Genomic DNA, 18,036 nt, shown 5'->3' on the forward strand with positions numbered 1-18,036 from the left:
CATTCAGAGTAACGCAGGACATAGGGCCTCCTTTCTGTGGGAGGCCGAGCAGAGATTTTCTGTGGTTCTGACTTACAGGGCTTCACAGAACTGCCTTCAACTGTCTTTACAACTTACCTCTGCGACTTTAATCAAATGACTTAACCCTTCTGCTCACCTCATCGTCCGTGGCAGAGTAAAGAATCTGAGAGCAGACAGACAACAGACAACCTCATTTCTCAGCTTTGCACTTGTGTGGTCTTGGACAAGTCCCTTCACCTCGAGGGGCTTAATTTTGCCCAGCTGTAAAATAAATGGGCTGGACCCGAGGCTCTCGAAGGTTTCTTCTGGCTCTGACGTTCTGTGTTCTGTGCCTACCTCCGAGTTGTAAAGAATGGGCATTAAGGTGATGTTTCTCACAAAACCATTTTTTGTTGAAAACAAATCCTAGGTAGAGGTTTCAAGGGTAAATTGTATGAGGCCTGGAAGGATGTATGGGGAATAAGATGCGCTGCTATTTCTAGGAAGGGGATGGGCGTGGCGGGGCGCTGAGGAGGGTGTGCGGGCAGCTGAGCATCCTCGCAGGCGGAGACGACGTCTGAGGGCTGCAGCGCAGGCCGAGCGAGGCCAGGGAGGATCTGGGCTGCAGCGGCTGCGCACTGGCGCGCCCAGCCAGTCGATTTGCGTGTCTCCGCCTCTGCGACGAGCTGGTTGGGGAGACTGGTCTGGCGCCGCGCGCCGATTGGCTGAGCGGCCCGCCGCTCAGACCCAGTAGAGGACGGTTCCTACTGCGGCTGGGCGCCGGCTCCGCTCCCTCGTCGGCCCGCGCTCCAGCTGCGCCCGGCCCTGGCCCGGCTTGGCCCGGCCCCGGCCTCCGAGCGAAGGCGCCGCTGCCGCCTGGGCCGCTCCCAGGGCCATGAGGAGGCGACGGCAGCCACTGCGGCCCGCGTCAAGGTGACCGGCCGGGACTGCGGCGGCGGCGAGAGCGGGCGGTGAGAGGAGCGGCTGGCGGGGCGGGGCGGGGCCCTGAGGGCCGGGCCGGAGGGAGCTGCAGGTGTGTGGGGCGGGACCCCGAGGGGCCGCTGGGCCGGGGAGGGGCCTCGGGGCAGGGGGCGGGGCAGGGGGGCTGTAGAGATTGTGTCCGGCGGTGTCGGGCACGGGGACCGGGCCGGGGGCTTTAAGTGTGTGTCGTGGGAATGGGGGTTTTGGTATGGAGTACAGCGAGTGTGGGGGTGGAGGTGGGGAAAGGCCGCCGGTGCGGGGGGCGGGGCTGGAGGAGGCAGTTGGGAGGGGCCGAGGGGGCTGCAGGTGCGGGGGGCGGGGCCGGGTGGGACCACAGGTTTACCGGGGGAGGGGGCTGCGAGATGAGGCCAAAGCGGGCGGAGAGACCGGACCTGAGGAAACCACAGGTGCAAGGGGCGGGGCTCGGGAGACCTGCAGCGGTGGGGGGCGGGGCCCCGAGTGGTTGCAGGTCCGGAAGCGGGGCCCCAGGTAAGAAGCGGGCAAAGGGTGAGTGGTCGCGGGAAAAGGGAAAGCCGCCCTCCCCACTGTCCAGGGAGTTTGAGTGGAAGCAGGAGCTTTGGGCTCTCTGAGGATTCTGGAGGCTTCGAGGTTGCGGCTGGGCCGGAAGGGGCGGCTGGGCCTGCCTGTGCGTCTCCTGGGTCGGACTTGGGTCTTAGCTGCCCTGGTTACTAGGCCGGCGGCTCCCCCCATGCCACGCCGTGCCCTTAAGTGGGGCGCCCCGTTTTTCAGTCTCGGGGGCTTTTCCTGTCTCCTAGATTGGTGGGGCTGTTGGCTTTCATTCCATCAGCTGTTGAGAAATGTGTGTGCTGGCAGAGTAGTTAGTGTGAAGCTTGAAAGGTTCTGGCTTGCTGGCTCCTGGTACCAGATGTTGCTGCAACTCTTAACAGTGGTTGTCTCCAAAAGACTGAAATGGCAGCCTGGTGAGGGGGCAGAACAGGAGTGAGGGTTCAGAAGCTTTTACCTCTGTGTTACCGGAGAGTCTTTCACCTCTCTGAGCTTTGTTTCTTCCTCTGCGAGGTGAGCATCCTGGTTCCTGCCTTGTGTGCCTCTCAGGGGCCTCGTGAGGATGGGATGGAACAGTGCCTACTGGGTACATCGTCGGGTAAAGTTGTGAGTCTGCTGCCTCTGTGCCGATGGGCAGATTGTGTTTGGAGACTGAGGGTCGAAAGAGGAGGGGATTTCTAATCGGTAGACCATTTTCCTGCTCGGGGTTGGGATGAGGTTTGTGGTGAGATGGTGACTGCTGCTCCCTGTGAGGCCTCTGAGGGAGCTGTGGCGGGGAGAATGGCAGATGGAAGCACAGGAACGTTTCATTGTTTGCTGACCTTTAGACCCCAACCCCAGTGAGGACTCTGAACTGGAGCATAAGGCTTAGACTCGAGCCTTATGGAATTTCCCCTCCCCACCCAAGTATGACACTGATTTTACCACATGCCAGAAGGAAGACACCCACAATAGGGGAATGCCAGAACTTCGTTAGGTTTCTACCGGGCAGAGAAGAAAGCGAGGTGATGGGGCTCCCTCCTGTTCGGAAGGGTGTCCCGTACCCATACGTGTGACCTTTCATTGTGCAGTGCCTCTGCTCACTAGCAGTGTGACCAGTTCCTGCTGCCTGTGTTGCAGGGACAGAAGAGAAGGCAGGAGGAGGCTTCTCCTGTACTGGCCTGCATTTTTCTTCACTTCAGATGCTGTGGGACTTTGGGGGACCAACTTCCATGGTGCTGGCCTCTCTCACTACCACCTGGTGTGGCGGTGACCCAGTGGCATCATGGGGATGGCAGCTAAGGGATGGGTCCTTACTGGGGTCCGTGCTTGTGTGGCAGGCACCCAAAGGCTCTAAAAGCAGCACGTGTGAATTATCCCATTCTGTCCCAGCAGAAACGATGTAAATGTCTCTCAGAGATTGCTGCGCTCTGGATAACCATCTCTGTGGGTTAAAAGGAAAGCCCAAACTTGGTGGCACACAAGAGCTACAACATGTGTTGGGTAATGAGGGGACTGGCTTTGTGATCGGTGGTGTTGGAGTGACAGCAGCCAGGGTTGAGAGAGAAACTTCGTTAATGGAAAATCTTGCCTCCAGGGCTCTCTGTGATATGGCTCCAGTCTACCTGATTTTCCTTTTCAGCATGGAGGGTCAGAGCTCTGGCTTGGAAGTCAGAGATACGTGTTTGAAGCCTTATACACCAGTTTCTTAGCTTCTCAGAGCTTTCATCTCCTTATTTGTAAAACAAGGATAATCATGTCCACCTTGAGAGGTTGTTATGAAGAATAAATTTGACAAGATCTGTGAAAGCACCTGATATATCAGGCTGTCAGTGTTAGGGTATGTTTCTGCCCCTCCCTGACTGCCCATCTTTCAACACAACAAAACAGCATGTCGCATGTGAGGAGAGCAGGACAAGTAATTTTGAGGCCTTCGCTTCTTATGTAACCTTGATCAGAGCCCTTCCCCTGTCCAGGCCTCAGTTTTCTTAGCTGAGTGAGGATGGTGTTAGAATACGTGAACATCAAGAGTGATCCTAGCTCTGGCCTTCTGATTGGCATGTTTTCCCGAAAGGCAGGAGGGAGGAAGCTAGTGACCTGTTGTTTAGCTCTTCTTTTAAAAATACCTGTTGAGGGCTTCCCTGGTGGCGCAGTGGTTGAGAATCTGCCTGCTGATGCAGGGGACACGGGTTCAAGCCCTGGTCTGGGAGGATCCCACACGCCGCGGAGCAACTAGGCCCATGAGCCACAACTACTGAGCCTGCGCGTCTGGAGCCTGTGCTCCATAACAAGAGAGGCCGTGATAGTGAGAGGCCTGTGCACCGCGGTGAAGAGTGGCCCCCGCTTGCCACAACTAGAGAAAGCCCTCGCACAGAAACGAAGACCCAACACAGCAAAAATAAAATTAATTAATTAATAAAAACTCCTACCCCCAACATCTTAAAAAAAAACCCAAAAAACCTGTTGAGCACTTTGCCTGGCACATAGTAGGTGCTCATTAAATACTTGTCGAAGGGACAGATGAAGGACTTTCAGAAGAAGGTGTGGCAGATTATCTCTGCTGCTTATATGTATGCCGTATCTGCACCTTCAAAGTGCATTTTATTTATTGCAGAAAAAAATGTTGCAACAACTTTATAGTGAAATTAGTGAACCTCAACATGAAAGACAAAAGTTGTTTCACAGTCCTGTTTCACCACACATTAAGTTCACCCAGTTTTTCATAAACATACAAGTTTTTTCCATGGTTGCAGTCATATGTATGTGAGCATTTGGAAAAGGCCTGGCAATAAGGAGTTTCTTTAAATGGTGTTTTTGTCTTATTTTTTTTAAGAATTAAAAAAATCACACATGGATTTTTTTTTAAAAAGACAAGTAGTTCAAGGGGGACAAATTGTAAAGTGTCTTTCTTGCCTCAAGCTGCCAGTTCCCAGTCTTCTCCCTAGTGGCAACCACTGTTACCATTTTCTTGTTTTGTTATATATTTTTTCTCTTATACAAAGAATAGCATCCTATACGTACTCTTGCTCCTTTATTTATTTACTTGATCTATTTGGAAATTGTTCCAACATTGGAAAATGTTCCAATTGGTACATACAATTCCTCCTTAATAGATGTTTTTGACTGATATCTTAAGCACAATTTTGTGTCTCCACGCTCCCCCACCCCGCCATGATGTTTACTCAGTAATGGTTAGCAGTCATTGTTTAGAAGACTAACAAGAGATAGCCCTTGTTTTTCTCTAGGAAAGAAATGGCTTTGGTTCCAGTGAACAATGAACTAAAGGGCAATCCATGTATCTGGATGCAAGGCAGACACAGAAAGAGAAAGGAAAAGGGATTTGTTCACTAGTAATTGAAAACTGATTTTTCATTCAGCCCACGATTCAAAGTCCGGCTCTGTCACTTACTGGCTGTATGACTTGGGGCAATTTACCTAATCTTTCTGCGTTTCAGTTTCCTTATCTGTAAAATGGATGGTGATAATAGGATCTGCCTTTTGGGGTTTTTGTGTAGAAGAAATGAGATCATGTATGCAAAGTACTTGCAGTAATAGGTCATAGTAGATGCTCAAGAAGGGGTAGCTGCTGTGTTATGAATAATCTAAACTAGACTCTTATTCTTTATTAGCAGATATTTACTGGACAGCTGAGGGTGAGCCATGGAGAATGCGCAAAGTCCTTGCCCTCAAGGTGCTCACATACTGTGCAGAGAGACAGGCACACAAGTCACTGATGACAGAACAGGGCTCAGCGGTGGGGAGGTGAGCAGTATGGGGCTCAGGGAGGCAGGAAACAATGACTTTCCCTTGGTGGTTTGGGAATGGCTTCTCAGTTCAACTTTTCCCTTTTCTGTGAAATCTACTCAGTTCCTCTACAAGTGACCACTCCTGTCTGTAATCCCTTGGCTTTCATTGTGTGTATACCTTGATCGGTTCATGTGCCTCACTATTGCATGCATTATTCTATACCTGTGTCTCGTCCCTGCACAGGGAAAGTTTCCTGCTTTCTTTGCTTCTGAGTCTCCAGGGTAGGCTCTTGGTGGACGTTGTGATGGACCTCTGCTCAGACAGGTCATGCTACCGAATGTTGGCAGACTCTTATTGATAGGTCTCTGGTGAATCCCAGACTCTGGACTCTATTGCTTCATTCCCCAAGTATTTGAGTGCTGACTGAGACACACATGTGCCATATACTAGTGGTAGGCTTTGGCTCTGAGTGGTGATACTTGTCCTACAAAGTCTTAGGGGTGGGAGAGGGAAGAATTATTTGCACCAGGACAAGATGGGGAAACAGAAAGAAGGGCAAGTCTGAAAATGAACTGCTCATGCTTGCTGAAGCCCACCTCCCCCTCCCCCAGAAGTGTGGCTGCTGACCCTTCCCTTGAGGTGGACTTGTGGAGGAGCAGGCCTCAGGGAGCTGAGTAGATGGTCTGTAGATTCTGATCAGGGATGGGGAGAGTTGGTTGGGTTGGCTTCTGTGAGGGGCGTCCTGGGGCCACTTCCTTCCTGTGGGCATCCATCCACCAGCCTTGCTGCGCTCCTGCTTTGGGCCAAGCCCTCTGCTGAGTGCTGGGCATATGGAGATGAAGGATCTCCATCCTGCCCTTGGGGAGCGGATGGTTGGTGGAGGAGTCACGTGCAAACAGAATGTGACCAGGAGGGGATTGGCGGTGACAGAGGACCCCGAGTGAAGTGGCCAAGCAGATTCACACTCTGCAGCCAGATGTGGGTTCCAGTTCCGGCTCCTCCGCACGACCTCTGTGGCCTTGGGCCAGTGTCTTCCCCACTCTTAGTCTCAGTTAACTGATTTGTAAAATGGGATGGCAGGGTTACCTTACTGGGGGCTGTCATTGAAGATTCAGTGGAATAATGCCGTGGGCTGCCTAGTGTGGTGCCTGACGGGAAGCTGGTGCTTACAGAGTGCTCACTGTCTTTTTACTTATCCTTGGTGCTGGGGCAGCACCAGGAAGCACCTGTTTGGCTGTTTTCTCCAGGTTCTAGTGTAGACGGTGCCAGTTGGTGGTGAAGGTGATGGCCAAGGTATCTGAGAAACCAGCTCTGAAGTCACAGAGTGCTCAAGGAGTCCTTGGGACTTTCCTTACAGGCCCACAGGTGTTTCCTCCCCCGATTTTGCATGAGCTCTTCTCACAGGTGGTTCCAGCCCAGCACCATCGCGAGCACCTTCTCTTTGACCCCCTGCACTGATCAGTTCCATGGCTTTTCCCCAAAGGGAGGCATGAGTCAGGCTTGTCTCGCCTGCACTTACTGAGGAGAGCAGAGACCATGAAGACGTGGAGAGGCACATTCTTCCCTGGTTTTTCTGCAGAGCTTTCAAATCCCTTGTGTTCTTCGAAGGAGATTTATCTCCTGAGCGTCAAAGAGGCGGACAGGGCAGCACTTACAGCAGACTCTGGAGTCAGGCCTATGTGGGTTTGTGTCCTGACCCTACTCACAAGCCCTTTGACTTTGGGCAGGTGACCATTCCTCTTTTCCTCATCAATACAGGAAGTGTGATGGTACTTACCTCCGTCTGGTTCTTACAGGACTTCAAGGAGATGACGAGGAACAGGGCTTAGCATAGTGCTTGCACTTCATGAGCATCCAGTCGGCGTGAGCTAGAATAATCTTCTCTTAACCCATTGTTAGAGGGCTGTCAGGATGCTTGTTTTTTTGCAGGGGATGTTAACTTATTGCCTTTGGAAGTTACGTGAGTTATTGCACAAGGGATGTGTTAAAGCTCAGAGGTACTTGGTGGTGAGGGCTGGTGGGAGCACCCAGGGTGGCAGGCAGTACTCAGCCTGCACTGAGACTGTGCACGCAAGCCTTGACGCCCACAAAAGAAGTAGGTGCTGGTGAGGGGGAGGGTGGAGTCACCCCAAGTGTGGGCCTTGTCTCAGACCTGTCCAGGAACTGAAGGCTGGTTTCCCAAGTACTTTCTGTTTCACTGTTCTGTGATTCCATGTAAATAGTGGGACTTTATTTTTTATTTCTTTGTATTTATTTATTTTTTACATCTTTATTGGAGTATAATTGCTTTACAATGGTATGTTAGTTTCTGCTTTATAACAAAGTAAATCAGTTATACATATACATATGTTCCCATATCTCTTCTGTCTTGCATCTCCCTCCCTCCCACCCTCCCTATCCCACCCCTGCAGGCGGTCACAAAGCACCGAGCTGATCTCCCTGTGCTATGCGGCTGCTTCCCACTAGCTATCTACCTTACGTTTGGTAGTGTATATATGTCTATGCCTCTCTCTCGCTTTGTCACAGCTTACCCTTCCCGCTCCCCATATCCTCAAGTCCAAATAATGGGACTTTAATATAAACTTATGCAACATTATACTTTCCCTCTTTAGGATTTAAATATTTTTATTATCAGATTTTATTTTAAGATTAAGACAGTTAACTTGAGTAATCAGAAGAAAGTGTAAATGTTTGGCCTCAACAGTCAATGGTTTCTTTGAAATCATCTTATTAGAGACAAGAGAAAGAGTAATGAATGTAATTAAATTCCTATTTATTGGATACAGTAATTCTCACCCATTCTTGTATAAGCTTGATAAGTAGGTCAAGGGGAATCTGTGTTTTTGATACATTTCTGAGTAATTAAATATTTATGGAAAACAAGTTAATAAATTCAGGAGAATTTGCTGCGTCTCTTTTTGTGGCAATAAAGTCTGTTATGTGGAATTAGTGACTTTCACTATTTTAAGATATTTCTTATTTTGTGCCCTCCCTGTAGCTGTGTTTTGTTTTGTTTTTTCTCTCTAGGTACCATATCTCCAGCACTTTCAGGCCACTGACATTTAGGAGTGTTCCCACGGGGCTCCCACAACGCCCTGCTCTGGCATGTAGCAGCCTCAGCTTCCTGTGACTCCCCCACCAGACTTTGCAGAGCCAAAGTCTGCATTTCTTCTTCCCACCGTATTCAGGGCCTAGCCCAGGGCTAGTACTCGGCAGCCAGAACGATCTGAGTGTGTTGTTCCCTCTGCTTAAATCCCTTCAGTAGCTTGTTTTCTCTTGGAAAAAACCCAAATCGTTTGCATGGCCCGCGGGTGTAACGACATGCTCTTCCGTGTAACTGGTGTAACTGTTGTTCCTTACGTCCAGCTCCCCGGTGCAGGGTGTGCAGTCCCGTCCCACCATGGACTGTGGCGTTGCTCACAGTCCTGTCCTCAGTGCCTGCCGTAGCATGTGGCACGTAGCAAGTAGTATATAAATGCTTGTTAAATGGACAGATGAAATAAAGGGTGAGTGCCCAGTGACTGATTTGAATCTATAAAATGAGAAGGTTGTTGGATCTGAGGTCCCTTCATTATAAAATATTTCAACACTTTACAAAGTCTCTGACACCTGTGTCTTTAGCCTCATAATGATTCTGCAGGGTAGGTGGGGCGGGCTTTGGTGTGCAGAGGAGAAAATGGAAGCTCAGAGAGGGTGAAGGAATTGCCCAAGATGGAGCTATGGGAGACGCAGAGGGCTCCTCAGGTGTCTTTTCTCACAGCCCGGGCGGCCTTGAGGTGTGGTTTCTGACACACATTGGAAGAATCACAGGTGAGATAGGGAAACAGGGATTCATGGACAAATGGTACTTGTAATAGTTTCTCTTGGCTTTAGTTGTTTTAATGTTACTGATAATTGAATTTGAGGCGTTGAGTTCAGTTTGGGGTGATGGGTTTAAGGTCTGCTTTCATTCTAGGGACCAGGAAACCCTGATCTTTCTTATAAATAGCGAAGGTACGGGATTGATGCATGTGCTGGTTAGTTGATAACTAAGATTAGAATTTGTTCTTTCTGGGAAGCTTTTTGATAAGATTAGAAGGTACTTGCTGATTGATATGTAGCATTACTTTGTTGTTTTCAAAAGATGCTGGTTGCTTCAGTTAGCCTATTTTTCTAATTTGTCTCTGGGTATACCTGCCACGGGGCTCTTTTGCAGTGAGCATTGCTGTGGCCGTTGTGCTCATCAGTTGTAGTGTCAGTCTGATCTGAAGGTTAGAGATCGTTGAGTCCACTCTTCCTACTCTCCACATGAGGATGGGGACTTTGCCAGGGTTTCATACTCAGGTGTACTGATTCTCCACCTGTAAAACCCATCCATTTGTATGTTGCAGTTTCTCAGTAGCTGCCTGCAGGTCATATAACATTGCTCATAGACCATACCCATGAAGAAGCATTTCTCTCTGATGAAAACCTCAGCTTCAGGGTCCCCTGTTGAATCTATAGTGTGACTGTGGGGAAGAGGAGCTAACACCTGACTTGGTGCCCAGCACCGGTATTTGGGGATGGTGGCTGGCTGAGAAAAGGCAGTGCCTCTTGTGGTCTGCTAGCAATATGCGTGTTGATCTTAGGGGGCTTCATCATGATGTTAGGGGGCTGAGAGATTATTGGAACCTACTTTTATCAATATAGCCAGTATACTTGTGGAACAGAGAGAGCAGCCTGGTATTATAGGAGGATCACTGGGTATGAAGCCAGAATGCCAAGTGTGTCACTTTGCTCTGATACCTGCTTTCCAAGTAAATAGGAATATCCCCAGTGTGTGTGCATCCTTTCGTTAGTGGGAAAGCCCCAGTTTTTTTTTTTGTTTTTTTTTTTTTTTTGCGGTACACAGCCCTCTCACTGTCGTGGCCTCTCCTGTTGCGGAGCACAGGGTCCGTACGCGCAGGCTCAGCGGCCATGGCTCTGGGCCCAGCCGCTCCGCGGCATGTGGGATCTTTCCAGACCGGGGCACGAACCCGTGTCCCCTACATCGGCAGGCGGACTCTCAACCACTGCGCCAGCAGGGAAGCCCCGAAAGCCCCAGTTTTAAGATCTGAGGTTGCTTTGCAAGGGTCGCATCAGAGTAAAGAGAGTTCGATGTTATTAAACTATTGTACCAGTCACGAAAGGCAGCCTTATTCCTTGTTCTTCCCTGTCTTCCAGACCTGCCTGCCTGCCAGTACATCTGTCCATCTGCCGTCCATCCATCCGTCTACTCACCCACCCTCGCATCCATCTAGTCCTTGTTCAGGGCCTGCTGAGTGCTAGCACTGTGCCAAGTGTGGGGCTGCAGTAGAGGAAAAAGACAGGTCTGGTCCTTGCTGTCTTTTGGCTCACAGTCTAGTAGTGAAGTTAAGTAAGTATAAAAATAAGTACAAAGACCGTAACAAATAAGTGTACGAAAGATTAATTACAGCACTGACAATGGCTGTAAAAGAAGAGTACACGGTGCTCAGAGGCCATAAAGCAGTTGGGAGGTCAGAGACAGCTTCCCAGAGGAAAGAGGAGTTGGAGCTAGCAAGGTGAAGAGGTGGCGACTGCATGTGTCATGATCCCAGTTGGGGCAAGGGTGTGATGAATTCACGAAGTCACGCAGCCGGGGTGGTCAGAGCCCTGAGCGTGAGGGGACTCTGCAGTGCTCACGGCCCAGTGGTCAGGGCATTGCTTTCTTGACCTGTGCTGGAGACGCCCGACAGAGTCTGTCGTTGCTGACTCTTCTTTTTCAGAACTCCCATCTATCACCAAAAACATCTGTTACTGAAACATTACCTGCCATGGTTTCCCAGATAGCAGTTGGCCTTATTTTTATTGCTTTAAAGATTGGTTGCTTCCTTTGCTTCTTGAGGGGGTGGAAGAACACCTTGATCTCATTAGTGGTTTCACTCATGAAGTAAACACTTACTGAGCATGTAACTGGGCCTGACACTGCAGTCCTTGCCCTCAGGAGCCCACCAGCCGACAGATGGGAGTAAATAAATGACGATGATGCTGTGTTGGGGCTGGTAAGTAGTGGAAATGGAAGCTCATGGCACCAAGTCAGACTCACAGGATCTCAAAGATAGATGTTCTGTGTCCCAGGTGCAGGGGAACACAGGCAGAGGAAACAGATAACAGACGTCCAGAAGCAGGAGAGACTATGCTGTGGCTAAGGTGTGGTGAGCTGTGTGGGGTTGCAGGAAACAGGTCAGAAAGGTGGTTTGGGGTCAGTCCTCAGAGGGACTCGCTAGCAGTGCTTAGGAGTTCGGATGTTATCCTGTGGCCGGTGGAGATTTGTTCCAGAGTTATAGGAGGAGAGAGACCCCTTCAGTTATACTCCTGGTGTGGAGGATGGGTGGTATGGGAGGAGACTGGGAGATGGGTGAGGGAGCCATAGGGATGGAGAGGAGAAGGTGGGTTCGAGAGAAACCAAGGTAGAGGCCTCTCTCCTTGGAGATTTAGTGGACGGGAGGGAGGGTGGGCAGTGCCAGGGTTTCTCACTTAGTGATGTGAAGTGCTGGACAGTCACAGGATAAGGAACGTGAGAGGAGTGTTGAGTTGGGAGGGGAAGTTGTGAGTTTGGTTTTGGCCATTTTGAGTTTGGGACGCCTGTGGGACAGCACCCGGCAGCTGGCCTGCTAGCCTGGAGCTCAGAGAGAGGTCTGAGCCAGAGCAGAATCCTCCGTGGTATTTCTGGGAGAGAGGCTGGTTATCTATGTGTTGAAGGGTTTTCACAGGTGGTTCTGATGCCCCACTGGTCTGGAGAGAGAGCCTTGGCCCTTGGGGAGGTGGGAGTTACTCAGTAAGGGTATGTGTAGGGAGCAGAGGGTCCTGGCTGGACTGCTGGGGGAGCCAGCATGTGGGGCGGGGCACAGTGGGAGAGTTGGGGAAGGAGCAGAGGGGTGGTCAGTGAGGAAGGAGCGACCTAAGAAGGTGATGCTATGGGAATTGGTGGGGTGGGATCCCCTCCAGCTCTCTTCCCGTGGGCCTCTGACCCTGTCCCCTGGAAGCTGAGTGCTCTGGTGCCACGCCTGATCCCCTTATTTTCCCTAACAGCGGAGCCATTCCCACATGAGAGAGGTCGTTTTAATGACCTTTGCTTCCATGTGTGAAAGACTCTGCAGAGGAGGCTCTGCATCCAGCCTCTAAACCCTTCAGCCTCTCTCAGAACCTTCTTGAGAAATCCACCCCTGCCTTCTTTTGCTGGCCCTTCGGACTGAAATCTCTGGCTCCTGAAGCAGGAAAGTTGGGGCCCCATCTGGCATTCTGGGGTTCAGGGTGGGTCTGCAACCTCAGTGGGAAGGGGATGTGTCTAGATCCCAGGAAAGGCAGCTACCAGACATGTGGGAGGAAGTTCTGAAGGTGAGAAACCACTGGGCCTGGACCAATGTGGTGTGGGAGCCCTGTGACTTGGGAGTGCATCCTTGGTCCTCCATGTGTCCTGAGCTTGGATAACAGGGAAGAGCCTGCTGTAGAATTTCCAGAACTTACACGTAAGGTCTTAGAGTTATAAAAGTACCTGAGATCTACTCAGACGGCTGGTGGAGGGAGGGTCCCAAGTTGCCAAAGTGGAGTTCCACCCCCCTGGTAGGACAGAATGCCTCAGATCAGCTAACAGAACCTGGGGAAGAGCCTTTAATCTGAGAGAGCCAGTGGGAGACTGATCTATGATCCAACATGTCTATTGTAAGTATCACCCTGAACCCAAAGACCTAGGAGTGTAGGACGGAGGCAGAGACCCGCTTACCACTGACCCTGGTGCTGAAAGCCACAGCTGAGGAGTAGTGAGACAGGATCAAGGATACCTGGAAGGAAGTAGCTGTCCTTAATACCAGGGCCAGCCATCCTGGTATGAAGCCGTTTGTTTCTCAGGAAAGGAAGAAGAAAAGGGATTAATGTTTGTTTAGTTGAGAAACCCCAATGCTTAGTCGAAGAGAAGGGAATAGATGGATAGATGGGAGTGCATGTACCTTACAGAACATAACATGTTCAGCTCTGTGGGATGGAACATAAAGAAATGGTTGAGAATAGGGGGTCAGACTGAGCTGGGTTCAAATCCCGCCTTTGCCCAAGGGCTTGCTGCCATAGCCAGGGAGGAAACTCTTATCGACTGTGTGTCCTTGGATAAGTTATCTAACTTCTTTGGGCCTCAGTTTTCTCACTTGAAACAATACCCAGTGATAACAATACCCATCTTAGAGAATTACTGTAAGGACCAAGTGGTATATTCCTATGGGTAAGGTGCTTACCAAAGTGTCTGTCACAGAGTATTGCTTCAGGAAATGACAGTAGTAATAGTGATGATGATGGTACCATCGTCAGCTGAGGACCTCTGCAGATACCTCCACTGGACTAAACCCCACCCATATAGCAAGTGTGTGAAATAAAGAACTTCAGCTCTGTGACCCTCACCTACGGGCGGGAGCACTGAGAGGATACGGATGACAGTGGAGCATCACAGGAAAGTTTACGTGATGGAAGTTGAAAAAGCCCCAGGCCCAGGAACCTTGGTCAGGGGAGTGTTATTGGCTGTGAAGAAGCGAGGCAAGAGGATTCTGGATCAACAGCTGGAGGTGATGAGGACAAAGTAGCACATTAGCCTTAGTCTTTAGTGATGGTAGAGATTGTCACCACCTCTTTCACCTCCCTCAGTGTTTGGTGGGCACTGGGGGAGGTGGCATGAGAGATTATTTACCTAAGGTCTGTTCGCCAACTCCACAAAGTCTCATTTTTACGAATAGGCTTATTACAGAGTAGCCTCATATTAAATGTTTTGAATAGATAGGATGAAAATCAATGAGTCAATCAATTTCTGGCTCTTTCCAGGGAAGTCTAAACATAGTAATAGTGACAATACTATATCTCCAAATATTGGTAAAGATTTAATGCAATTCCAGTGATACATTTTATAAAACTTGATAAAATAGCGATCTTCATCTGGAAAAATAAATTGGTAAAAAAAATTTTAAGGCAGTGAAATGGCCTCATTCTTCCGGATTCTGTTTGTTTCAGCGAATGTTTGAGTTGCCTGCTCTGTGTAAAAACAGCACCTGCCCCTTTGTTGGGGGAATATAAAAATGGATATCCATTGTGATACATACTCTCATGTAACCTTCTAGCATTCTCTTTATGAGGGAGCCATTTCTGTAGGTTAGGGTATGAATGACACAGAACTCAAAATAATGAAGACATAAATAAGATTGAAGTTTCTGTCTTATGTGTGAGAAGTCAGGAGGGTAATCAGCTCAGAGTATTGAGCCTACATGGTCAGAGACCCAGGTTCCTTCTGTCTTGTTCCATCGTGAGGTGATCTTGGGGATGGCTTCTAAGACCAGGGTCACTTTATGGCCTGAAATGGCTGCTGGAACTCTGGCTTTTGCATCTACATTGCAGACTTTGAGGGCCACTTTACAGCAATTGCACATGACACTTCTTGCATCCCATCGGCCTTCTCTTGGTCTTATGGCCACACATGGCAGTAAGGGAAGCTGGGAAATGTAACCTGTATTCAGGGAAACCATATGTCCATCTAAAAACCAGAAGTTCTGTTACTGAAGAAGAAGAGGAGGATGGATATTGGGGACCAGCCTCACCATTACTGGCCCCATTTAACAGATGTGGAGCCTATAAATGGTTGAGCCTCCAAAACTTACTATAAGGCAATAATTTTTTAATCCCACATGGCGCTTGGGTAAAAGCAGGAAAACACATGAATGGAAAAGAAGTCAGTTCATTGGTAACTTACCCAGGAGCTAAATTCATGAGATATCAGGAGTTATACAGAAGCACGGGAAGGAATGATTATTATGTTGGGGCATTTGGATTTCAATGCTGAAAAGAATTGATAAGCTTAACCACTACTGCAGTGGATTCTAGGCGAGTTTGAGGTAAAGAACAAAAAAATGGAGTTAAAGGTGGGAAGATGTATATTGAATTCTGTAGTAAGATCTAGGAGAGACAGGTTACTGAATCAGGTAGTAGGGGGAATTAGGAGGGAGAACTTTCTTGTCTACTTGGTTTCTTTTGGTATGTATAACTCCTGAGTCAGACAAAGGACTTTATTACCAGCATAAGCATCAGTGTGTGTCAGTTTCCCTTCCCCCAAGTCCCATGGAGGTGACACTGTGGGTCCAGATGGATGCTTTGCCTTGTGTCACACCTGAGAGACACAAGCCTGGGGAACCTGCTGCTTTATGGCAGGCAGTGAGCAAGGCCGCCCTTTGTCCCTGAGGGAGACATTATCGCATCTCTCAAGGTTGCTCTCTGCAACACAACCCTGTGAAATGGCCTAGGTAAAGGGTGGTCAGGACCTTGCATTCTTGGCAGTCCCAACAGGACAGGTTGGAGTGCCAGAGACCGCGGAGGACTGAGTCTCCCAACAGGTGTTGTCAGGATCAAATGGGACGATGCGTGGAGACGCGTGTGCAATGGGAAGCTCTCAGTCAACGCTACCCTGTAGAATGGCTGTGGGCTGCGGAAAGGCAGGCCCAGCCATGGCTCAGGCAGCTGGCAGTCTTTCCACCTGGTGTGCCGTGTTTAGACAAGACTGAAGGTGCAGTGGGGAGGCGGAATGGGAGAGAAAGGCTACTCTCAGTTCCTTGTGTTTAGCTTTTGCCTCTTGTACACATTTCATACCCAGCACATCCCTGGGGCATGTACTCTGCTAGCTCTTGGTAAATTATTTATAATTCTCTTTTTTCTTATGTATAATCAAATGAAGTCTGTTTCTTGAGCTTAATATTTGTGGTTTTCTTAATTAAAAATTGAGTACAGTGAGTCTTTCTTAAGAAATAGGGTATTTTTTGTTTATACGTATATTTAGCAAAATCCTTGACAATTGGTTCCAAACTAATGAAATTTTAAACCTAGATGATGTATAAAAGTATTATAAAAATGTGGAGCTAAAAGACATTTGAAGATTAGCTCGACTTTCTAGTTTTATACAGGAGGAAATAGGCAAAAGAAGTGAAGTCGTTAACTAAAGAGTGGTCACCGTTGATGAGTGATGGAGATGGTGTTGGACCTTAGCTTTGAATCCACCAGGGTGAATGGAGAGGGGACCAAGGGGAGCCTATCTGCACTATTTTTGGATAAATGTCAGGCCAGGTCTCATCTGTCCTCATTCAAGAATGAACGAATAGACAAATTAAACTAGAGAGGACCCACTGAAAAGATCCAGCAGTATAAAGGGAAATAAACAAGGGTGCAAAAAATAGAGAAGATCAGGCTTTGGGAAAGAAGTTTCCAAACTTTTACTCAGTAAACTGAAGTAAATTTCAAACATCATCTTCTTTGTCCTCTCAGAGAAGTTAAAGGTGCTATGAAAGACGAAATGATGAGTCAACAGACTGAGGTGAAGCAGGAGCTTGTGGACTTAAAGAATGTGGGGCAATAAATCACACATGCCAGCACTGAAATTAGCGGCACTGCAGAAATTCAAGGTGTCAGGAGGAGGACAAACTGCCAATTTCACAAGGGACAGGAAAGCAGCAGAGGAGACCACAGACGTGGATGATGGACCAGACTGGAGACCAGAGCAAATCCTCAATTTTCCCGAACCGAAGAAGGACCTGAATCTGTAAATTATAAGGGCTCATCATGAACCAGGCAAAAGTAACAAAATTATCTAACACTTCACATATCCAGGTGAAGTTTTTTGTTTTTTGTTTTTGTTTTAATTTCAAGGATAGTGAGAGGATACCATTAGCATTCTGGTAGAAGGAACCTTTAAATCCAAGAAAAAACAAAACGAAGCTAGGCTCAGGCTTGTCTGCAGCACAGGTGCCAGAGGCAGTGGAGCAGTACTGATCAAGTTTTGAGGGAAGGGTTGTGACCCAAGAATTTCATACTAAGCCAAGTTTTATTTCACATTTGATGGCAACAGAAATTCATTTCAGTCTTACAAGGACACACCTTGAGTGTAGCTTTTGCCACACCCACGCACCATTCCTGGGGGGAAAAAAATCACTGGAAGCCATGCTCCAGTAACAGAGAGATGAGTCAAAATGAAAGCCCATGAATGGACAAGTCAGAGTAGGAAAGGATTGGCATTCAGAGTGGAACCATTCAAATAAATATAAAGTTATTTCTAAATAATTGTGATTGTGATTATAAAATAGAATACAAATGAATTGATTATTAAAAGAAGATATAACATTAAACCTTAATTAACAGAAAAAGCAGGAATAAAATTCCTGCTCAAACCAGAGATCATGCATGTGAACACAGTCTGTACTCTAAAGAACTGTACAAATGTGAGGGATGGAAAGATCTCCAGACTTTTTATATATGTTGTTTCAAAGTTGGGTTGATAGACCCTTTTATTCTTTCTTTCCTGTCATGAGTCAGGTGTTGGGATTGGCATAGTCCATAAGCACGTTCTTTTTATCAGTGCGTTAGCCTCTTGTTGGGGTGTTTATGTTGGAAATAGTATTTCATTGCAAGTAGACACAGTATGCTATTCGGAGTCAGAAGACCTGGGTTCCTGCTCTGATTCACCTTAGTTTTGTGAGCTTGAAAGAAGCACTGATTTCAATCTCCTTTAAAAGTGATCGTAATACTTACTTTGTGATGTCTTACTGACCAGCATGGCTAAAATGAAAAAAATATATATATACTGTATCAAGTGCTGGCCAAGGTGCCGAGCAGCCAGAACGCTGGTAGGAGTGTGAATTGGTTTAGCCACTTTGGAAAACTGTTTGGCATCATCTACCAAAACTGAACACGTACTCACCTTATGACCCAGCAGTTCTGCTCTTGGGCATCAACCCAACAGGAAGGCATGCAAATGTGTTACCAAATGGCATCGCT

General features: G+C 48.3%; 1 protein-coding gene across 2 annotated transcripts in view; it reads left to right on the top strand.

Annotated features, from left to right (window-relative positions):
* The first annotated feature begins 775 nt into the window (after nt 1–775).
* Nucleotides 776–18,036, top strand: part of RALGPS1 (Ral GEF with PH domain and SH3 binding motif 1) — a 281,611-nt gene continuing 264,350 nt past the window's right edge. The window contains exon 1 of one of the 2 annotated variants that reach the window (XM_065878490.1): nt 776–968. The gene's annotated coding sequence lies outside the window, so the exon portion shown is untranslated. Of the gene's footprint in view, nt 969–1,460; nt 1,489–18,036 lie in introns of those variants that run through there. The other variant, XM_065878487.1, reaches the window with a different exon arrangement.

Source organism: Phocoena phocoena, chromosome 6, assembly GCF_963924675.1.
Source record: "Phocoena phocoena chromosome 6, mPhoPho1.1, whole genome shotgun sequence".
NCBI classification, from domain to species: Eukaryota; Metazoa; Chordata; class Mammalia; order Artiodactyla; family Phocoenidae; genus Phocoena; species Phocoena phocoena.